This window comes from Lepisma saccharinum, unplaced genomic scaffold (assembly GCF_977018435.1).
Source record: "Lepisma saccharinum unplaced genomic scaffold, izLepSacc3.1 HAP1_SCAFFOLD_43, whole genome shotgun sequence".
Classification (NCBI taxonomy): domain Eukaryota; kingdom Metazoa; phylum Arthropoda; class Insecta; order Zygentoma; family Lepismatidae; genus Lepisma; species Lepisma saccharinum.
In genome coordinates this window covers 3,339,066-3,347,037 of record NW_028142903.1, presented here as the reverse complement: position 1 = coordinate 3,347,037, position 7,972 = coordinate 3,339,066, and positions in this window count along the sequence as shown.

Here is a 7,972-nt window from a genome sequence, read left to right as displayed (position 1 = left end):
TCTCCAATCTCTTGTTTTGTACGTTTTTTCCACGTGTCTTGACATCCAATGTATCCCTGCAAAGTTTGGTGAAGATCTGAGTATGTAGTTTTTGACCTTATATGGAACCTCCTATCTGAAAATTTGAAAATTCTTAAAAAATTCGTCCAAAATCTTGATGTCTCCAATCTCTTGTTTTGTACGTTTTTTCCACGTGTCTCGACCTCCAATGGATCCCTGCAAAGTTTGTTGAAGATCTGAGTATGTCGTTTTTGACCTTATCTGGAACCTCCCATCTGAAAATTTGAAAATTCTTAAAAAATTCGTCGAAAATCTTGATGTCTCCGATCTCTTGTTTTGTACGTTTTTTCCACGTGTCTTGACATCCAATGTATCCCTGCAATGTTTGGTTGAGATCTGAGTATGTAGTTTTTGACCTTATCTGGAACCTCCTATCTGAAAATTTGAAAATTCTTCAAAAATTCGTCCAAAATCTTGATGTCTCCAATCTCTTGTTTTGTACGTTTTTTCCACGTGTCTCGACCTCCAATGTATCCCTGCAAAGTTTGGTGAAGATCTGAGTATGTCGTTTTTGACCTTATCTGGAACATCCTTTCTGAAAATTTGAAAATTCTTAAAAAATTCGTCGAAAATCTTGATGTCTCCAATCTCTTGTTTTGTACGTTTTTTCCACGTGTCTTGACATCCAATGTATCCCTGCAAAGTTTGGTGAAGATCTGAGTATGTAGTTTTTGACCTTATATGGAACCTCCTATCTGAAAATTTGAAAATTCTTAAAAAATTCGTCCAAAATCTTGATGTCACCAATCCTATGTTTTGTATGTTTTTTCCACGTGTCTTGACATCCAATGTATCCATGCAAAGTTTGGTGAAGATCTGAGTATGTCGTTTTTGACCTTATCTGGAACCTCCCATCTGAAAATTTGAAAATTCTTACAAAATTCGTCGAAAACCTTGATGTCTCCGATCTCTTGTTTTGTACGTTTTTTCCACGTGTCTTGACATGCAAAGTATTCCTGCAAAGTTTGGTGAAGATCTGACTATGTAGTTTTTGACCTCATCTGGAACCTCCTATCTGAAAATTTGAAAATTCTTTAAAAATTCGTCCAAAATATTGATGTCTCCAATCTCTTGTTTTGTACGTTTTTTCCACGTGTCTTGACATCCAATGTATCCCTGCAATGTTTGGTGAAGATCTGAGTATGTAGTTTTTGACCTTATCTGGAACCTCCCATCTGAAAATTTGAAAATTCCTAAAAAATCCGTGCAAAATCTTGATGACCCCAATCTCTTGTTTTGTACGTTTTTTCCACGTGTCTTGACATCCAATGTATTCCTGCAATGTTTGGTGAAGATCTGAGTATGTAGTTTTTGACCTTATATTGAACCTCCCATCTGAAAATTTTAAAATTCTTAAAAAATTCGTCCAAAATCTTGATGACCCCAATCTCTTGTTTTGTACGTTTTTTCCACGTGTCTTGACATCCAAAGTATCCCTGCAAAGTTTGGTGAAGATCTGAGTATGTAGTTTTTGACCTTATATGGAACCTCCTTTCTGAAAATTTGAGAATTCTTAAAAAATTCGTCCAAAATCTTGATGTCTCCAATCTCTTGTTTTGTACGTTTTTTCCACGTGTCTTGACATCCAATGTATCCATGCAAAGTTTGGTGAAGATCTGAGTATGTCGTTTTTGACCTTATCTGGAACCTCCCATCTGAAAATTTGAAAATTCTTAAAAAATTCGTCGAAAATCTTGATGTCTCCAATCTTTTGTTTTGTACGTTTTTTCCACGTGTCTTGACATGCAAAGTATCCCTGCAACGTTTGGTGAAGATCTGAGTATGTAGTTTTTGACCTTATCTGGAACCTCCTATCTGAAAATTTGAAAATTCTTAAAAAATTCGTCGAAAATCTTGATGTCTCCAATCTCTTGTTTTGTACGTTTTTTCCACGTGTCTTGATATCCAATGTATCCCTGCAAAGTTTGGTGAAGATCTGAGTATGTCGTTTTTGACCTTATCTGGAACATCCTTTCTGAAAATTTGAAAATTGTTAAAAAATTCGTCCAAAATCTTGATGTCTCCAATCTCTTTTTTGGACGTTTTTTCCACGTGTCTTGACATCCAATGTATCCCTGCAAAGTTTGGTGAAGATCTGAGTATGTAGTTTTTGACCTTATCTGGAACCTCCCATCTGAAAATTTGAAAATTCTTAAAAAATTCGACCAAAATCTTGATGTCTCCAATCTTTTGTTTTGTACGTTTTTTCCACGTGTCTTGACACATAATGTATCCATGCAAAGTTTGGTGAAGATCTGAGTATGTAGTTTTTGACCTTATATGGAACCTCCTATCTGAAAATTTGAAAATTCTTAAAAAATTCGTCCAAAATCTTGATGTCTCCAATCTCTTGTTTTGTACGTTTTTTCCACGTGTCTTGACATCCAATGTATCCCTGCAAAGTTTGGTGAAGATCTGAGTATGTAGTTTTTGACCTTATCTGGAACCTCCCATCTGAAAATTTGAAAATTCCTAAAAAATCCGTGCAAAATCTTGATGACCCCAATCTCTTGTTTTGTACGTTTTTTCCACGTGTCTTGACATCCAATGTATCCATGCAAAGTTTGGTGAAGATCTGAGTATGTCGTTTTTGACCTTATCTGGAACATCCTTTCTGAAAATTTGAAAATTGTTAAAAAATTCGTCGAAAATCTTGATGTCTCCAATCTCTTGTTTTGTACGTTTTTTCCACGTGTCTTGACATCCAATGTATCCCTGCAAAGTTTGGTGAAGATCTGAGTATGTAGTTTTTGACCTTATATGGAACCTCCTATCTGAAAATTTGAAAATTCTTAAAAAATTCGTCCAAAACCTTGATGTCACCAATCCTATGTTTTGTATGTTTTTTCCACGTGTCTTGACATCCAATGTATCCATGCAAAGTTTGGTGAAGATCTGAGTATGTCGTTTTTGACCTTATCTGGAACCTCCCATCTGAAAATTTGAAAATTCTTAAAAAATTCGTCGAAAATCTTGATGTCTCCGATCTCTTGTTTTGTACGTTTTTTCCACGTGTCTTGACATGCAAAGTATTCCTGCAAAGTTTGGTGAAGATCTGAGTATGTAGTTTTTGACCTCATCTGGAACCTCCTATCTGAAAATTTGAAAATTCTTAAAAAATTCGTCCAAAATTTTGATGTCTCCAATCTCTTGTTTTGTACGTTTTTTCCACGTGTCTTGACATCCAATGTATCCCTGCAATGTTTGGTGAAGATCTGAGTATGTAGTTTTTGACCTTATCTGGAACCTCCCATCTGAAAATTTGAAAATTCATAAAAAATCCGTCCAAAATCTTGATGACCCCAATCTCTTGTTTTGTACGTTTTTTCCACGTGTCTTGACATCCAATGTATCCCTGCAAAGTTTGGTGAAGATCTGAGTATGTAGTTTTTGACCTTATCTGGAACCTCCTATCTGAAAATTTGAAAATTCTTAAAAAATTCGTCCAAATCTTGATGTCTCCAATCTCTTTTTTGTACGTTTTTTCCACGTGTCTTGACATCCAATGTATCCCTGCAAAGTTTGGTGAAGATCTGAGTATGTAGTTTTTGACCTTATCTGGAACCTCCCATCTGAAAATTTGAAAATTCCTAAAAAATTCGACCAAAATCTTGATGTCTCCAATATTTTGTTTTGTACGTTTTTTCCACGTGTCTTGACACATAATGTATCCATGCAAAGTTTGGTGAAGATCTGAGTATGTAGTTTTTGACCTTATATGGAACCTCCTATCTGAAAATTTGAAAATTCTTAAAAAATTCGACCAAAATCTTGATGTCTCCAATCTCTTGTTTTGTACGTTTTTTCCACGTGTCTTGACACATAATGTATCCATGCAAAGTTTGGTGAAGATCTGAGTATGTAGTTTTTGACCTTATATGGAACCTCCTATCTGAAAATTTGAAAATTCTTAAAAAATTTGACCAAAATCTTGATGTCCCCAATCCTATGTTTTGTATGTTTTTTCCACGTGTCTTGACATCCAATGTATCCATGCAAAGTTTGGTGAAGATCTGAGTATGTAGTTTTTGACCTTATCTGGAACCTCCCATCTGAAAATTTGAAAATTCTTAAAAAATTCGTCGAAAATCTTGATGTCTCCAATCTCTTGTTTTGTACGTTTTTTCCACGTGTCTTGACATGCAAAGTATCCCTGCAACGTTTGGTGAAGATCTGAGTATGTAGTTTTTGACCTTATCTGGAACATCCTTTCTGAAAATTTGAAAATTCTTAAAAAATTCGTCCAAAATCTTGTTGTCTCCAATCTCTTGTTTTGTACGTTCTTTCCACGTGTCTTGACATCCAATGTATCCCTGCAAAGTTTGGTGAAGATCTGAGTATGTAGTTTTTGACCTTATCTGGAACCGCATTTCTGAAAATTTGAAAATTTTTAAAAAAATCGTCCAAAATCTTGATGTCTCCAATCTCTTGTTTTGTACGTTTTTTCCACGTGTCTTGACATCCAATGTATCCCTGCAAAGTTTGGTGAAGATCTGAGTATGTAGTTTTTGACCTTATATGGAACCTCCTATCTGAAAATTTGAAAATTCTTAAAAAATTCGTCCAAAATCTTGATGTCTCCAATCTCTTGTTTTGTACGTTTTTTCCACGTGTCTCGACCTCCAATGGATCCCTGCAAAGTTTGTTGAAGATCTGAGTATGTCGTTTTTGACCTTATCTGGAACCTCCCATCTGAAAATTTGAAAATTCTTAAAAAATTCGTCGAAAATCTTGATGTCTCCGATCTCTTGTTTTGTACGTTTTTTCCACGTGTCTTGACATGCAAAGTATTCCTGCAAAGTTTGGTGAAGATCTGAGTATGTAGTTTTTGACCTCATCTGGAACCTCCTATCTGAAAATTTGAAAATTCTTAAAAAATTCGTCCAAAATCTTGATGTCTCCAATCTCTTGTTTTGTACGTTTTTTCCACGTGTCTTGACATCCAATGTATCCCTGCAAAGTTTGGTGAAGATCTGAGTATGTAGTTTTTGACCTTATCTGGAACCTCCTATCTGAAAATTTGAAAATTCTTAAAAAATTCGTCCAAAATCTTGATGTCTCCAATCTCTTGTTTTGTACGTTTTTTCCACGTGTCTTGATATCCAATGTATCCCTGCAAAGTTTGGTGAAGATCTGAGTATGTCGTTTTTGACCTTATGTGGAACATCCTTTCTGAAAATTTGAAAATTGTTAAAAAATTCGTCCAAAATCTTGATGTCTCCTATCTCTTGTTTTGTACGTTTTTTCCACGTGTCTTGACATCCAATGTATCCCTGCAAAGTTTGGTGAAGATCTGAGTATGTAGTTTTTGACCTTATCTGGAACCTCCCATCTGAAAATTTGAAAATTCTTAAAAAATTCGACCAAAATCTTGATGTCTCCAATCTCTTGTTTTGTACGTTTTTTCCACGTGTCTTGACACATAATGTATCCATGCAAAGTTTGGTGAAGATCTGAGTATGTAGTTTTTGACCTTATCTGGAACCTCCTATCTGAAAATTTGAAGATTCTTAAAAAATTCGTCCAAAATCTTGATGTCTCCAATCTCTTGTTTTGTACGTTTTTCCACGTGTCTTGACATCCAATGTATCCCTGCAAAGTTTGGTGAAGATCTGAGTATGTAGTTTTTGACCTTATCTGGAACCTCCCATCTGAAAATTTGAAAATTCTTAAAAAATCCGTCCAAAATCTTGATGACCACAATCTCTTGTTTTGTACGTTTTTTCCACGTGTCTTGACATTCAATGTATCCCTGCAAAGTTTGGTGAAGATCTGAGTATGTAGTTTTTGACCTTATATGGAACCTCCTTTCTGAAAATTTGAAAATTCTTAAAAAATTCGTCCAAAATCTTGAAGACCCCAATCTCTTGTTTTGTACGTTTTTTCCACGTGTCTTGACATCCAATGTATCCCTGCAAAGTTTGGTGAAGATCTGAGTATGTAGTTTTTGACCTTATATGGAACCTCCTTTCTGAAAATTTGAAAATTCTTAAAAAATTCGTCCAAAATCTTGATGTCTCCAATCTCTTGTTTTGTACGTTTTTTCCACGTGTCTTGACATCCAATGTATCCATGCAAAGTTTGGTGAAGATCTGAGTATGTCGTTTTTGACCTTATCTGGAACCTCCCATCCGAAAATTTGAAAATTCTTAAAAAATTCGTCGAAAATCTTGATGTCTCCAATCTCTTGTTTTGTACGTTTTTTCCACGTGTCTTGACATGCAAAGTATCCCTGCAACGTTTGGTGAAGATCTGAGTATGTAGTTTTTGACCTTATCTGGAACCTCCTATCTGAAAATTTGAAAATTCTTCAAAAATTCGTCGAAAATCTTGATGTCTCCAATCTCTTGCTTTGTACGTTTTTTCCACGTGTCTTGACATCCAATGTATCCCTGCAATGTTTGGTGGAGATCTGAGTATGTAGTTTTTGACCTTATCTGGAACCTCCTATCTGAAAATTTGAAAATTCTTCAAAAATTCGTCCAAAATCTTGATGTCTCCAATCTCTTGTTTTGTACGTTTTTTCCACGTGTCTCGACCTCCAATGTATCCCTGCAAAGTTAGTGAAGATCTGAGTATGTCGTTTTTGACCTTATCTGGAAATTCCTTTCTGAAAATTTGAAAATTCTTAAAAAATTCGTCGAAAATCTTGATGTCTCCAATCTCTTGTTTTGTACGTTTTTTCCACGTTTCTTGACATCCAATGTATCCCTGCAAAGTTTGGTGAAGATCAGAGTATGTAGTTTTTGACCTTATATGGAACCTCCTTTCTGGAAATTTGAAAATTCTCAAAAAATTCGTCCATAATCTTGATGTCTCCAATCTCTTGTTTTGTACGTTTTTTCCACGTGTCTTGACATCCAATGTATCCCTGCAATGTTTGGTTGAGATCTGAGTATGTAGTTTTTGACCTTATCTGGAACCTCCTATCTGAAAATTTGAAAATTCTTAAAAAATTCGTCCAAAATCTTGATGTCTCCAATCTCTTGTTTTGTACGTTTTTTCCACGTGTCTCGACCTCCAATGTATCCCTGCAAAGTTTGGTGAAGATCTGAGTATGTCGTTTTTGACCTTATCTGGAACATCCTTTCTGAAAATTTGAAAATTCTTAAAAAATTCGTCGAAAATCTTGATGTCTCCAATCTCTTGTTTTGTACGTTTTTTCCACGTGTCTTGACATCCAATGTATCCCTGCAAAGTTTGGTGAAGATCTGAGTATGTAGTTTTTGACCTTATATGGAACCTCCTATCTGAAAATTTGAAAATTCTTAAAAAATTCGTCCAAAATCTTGATGTCACCAATCCTATGTTTTGTATGTTTTTTCCACGTGTCTTGACATCCAATGTATCCATGCAAAGTTTGGTGAAGATCTGAGTATGTCGTTTTTGACCTTATCTGGAACCTCCCATCTGAAAATTTGAAAATTCTTACAAAATTCGTCGAAAATCTTGATGTCTCCGATCTCTTTTTTGTACGTTTTTTCCACGTGTCTTGACATGCAAAGTATTCCTGCAAAGTTTGGTGAAGATCTGACTATGTAGTTTTTGACCTTATCTGGAACCTCCTATCTGAAAATTTGAAAATTCTTAAAAAATTCGTCCAAAATCTTGATGTCTCCAATCTCTTTTTTGTACGTTTTTTCCACGTGTCTTGACATCCAATGTATCCCTGCAAAGTTTGGTGAAGATCTGAGTATGTAGTTTTTGACCTTATCTGGAACCTCCCATCTGAAAATTTGAAAATTCCTAAAAAATTCGACCAAAATCTTGATGTCTCCAATATTTTGTTTTGTACGTTTTTTCCACGTGTCTTGACACATAATGTATCCATGCAAAGTTTGGTGAAGATCTGAGTATGTAGTTTTTGACCTTATATGGAACCTCCTATCTGAAAATTTGAAAATTCTTAAAA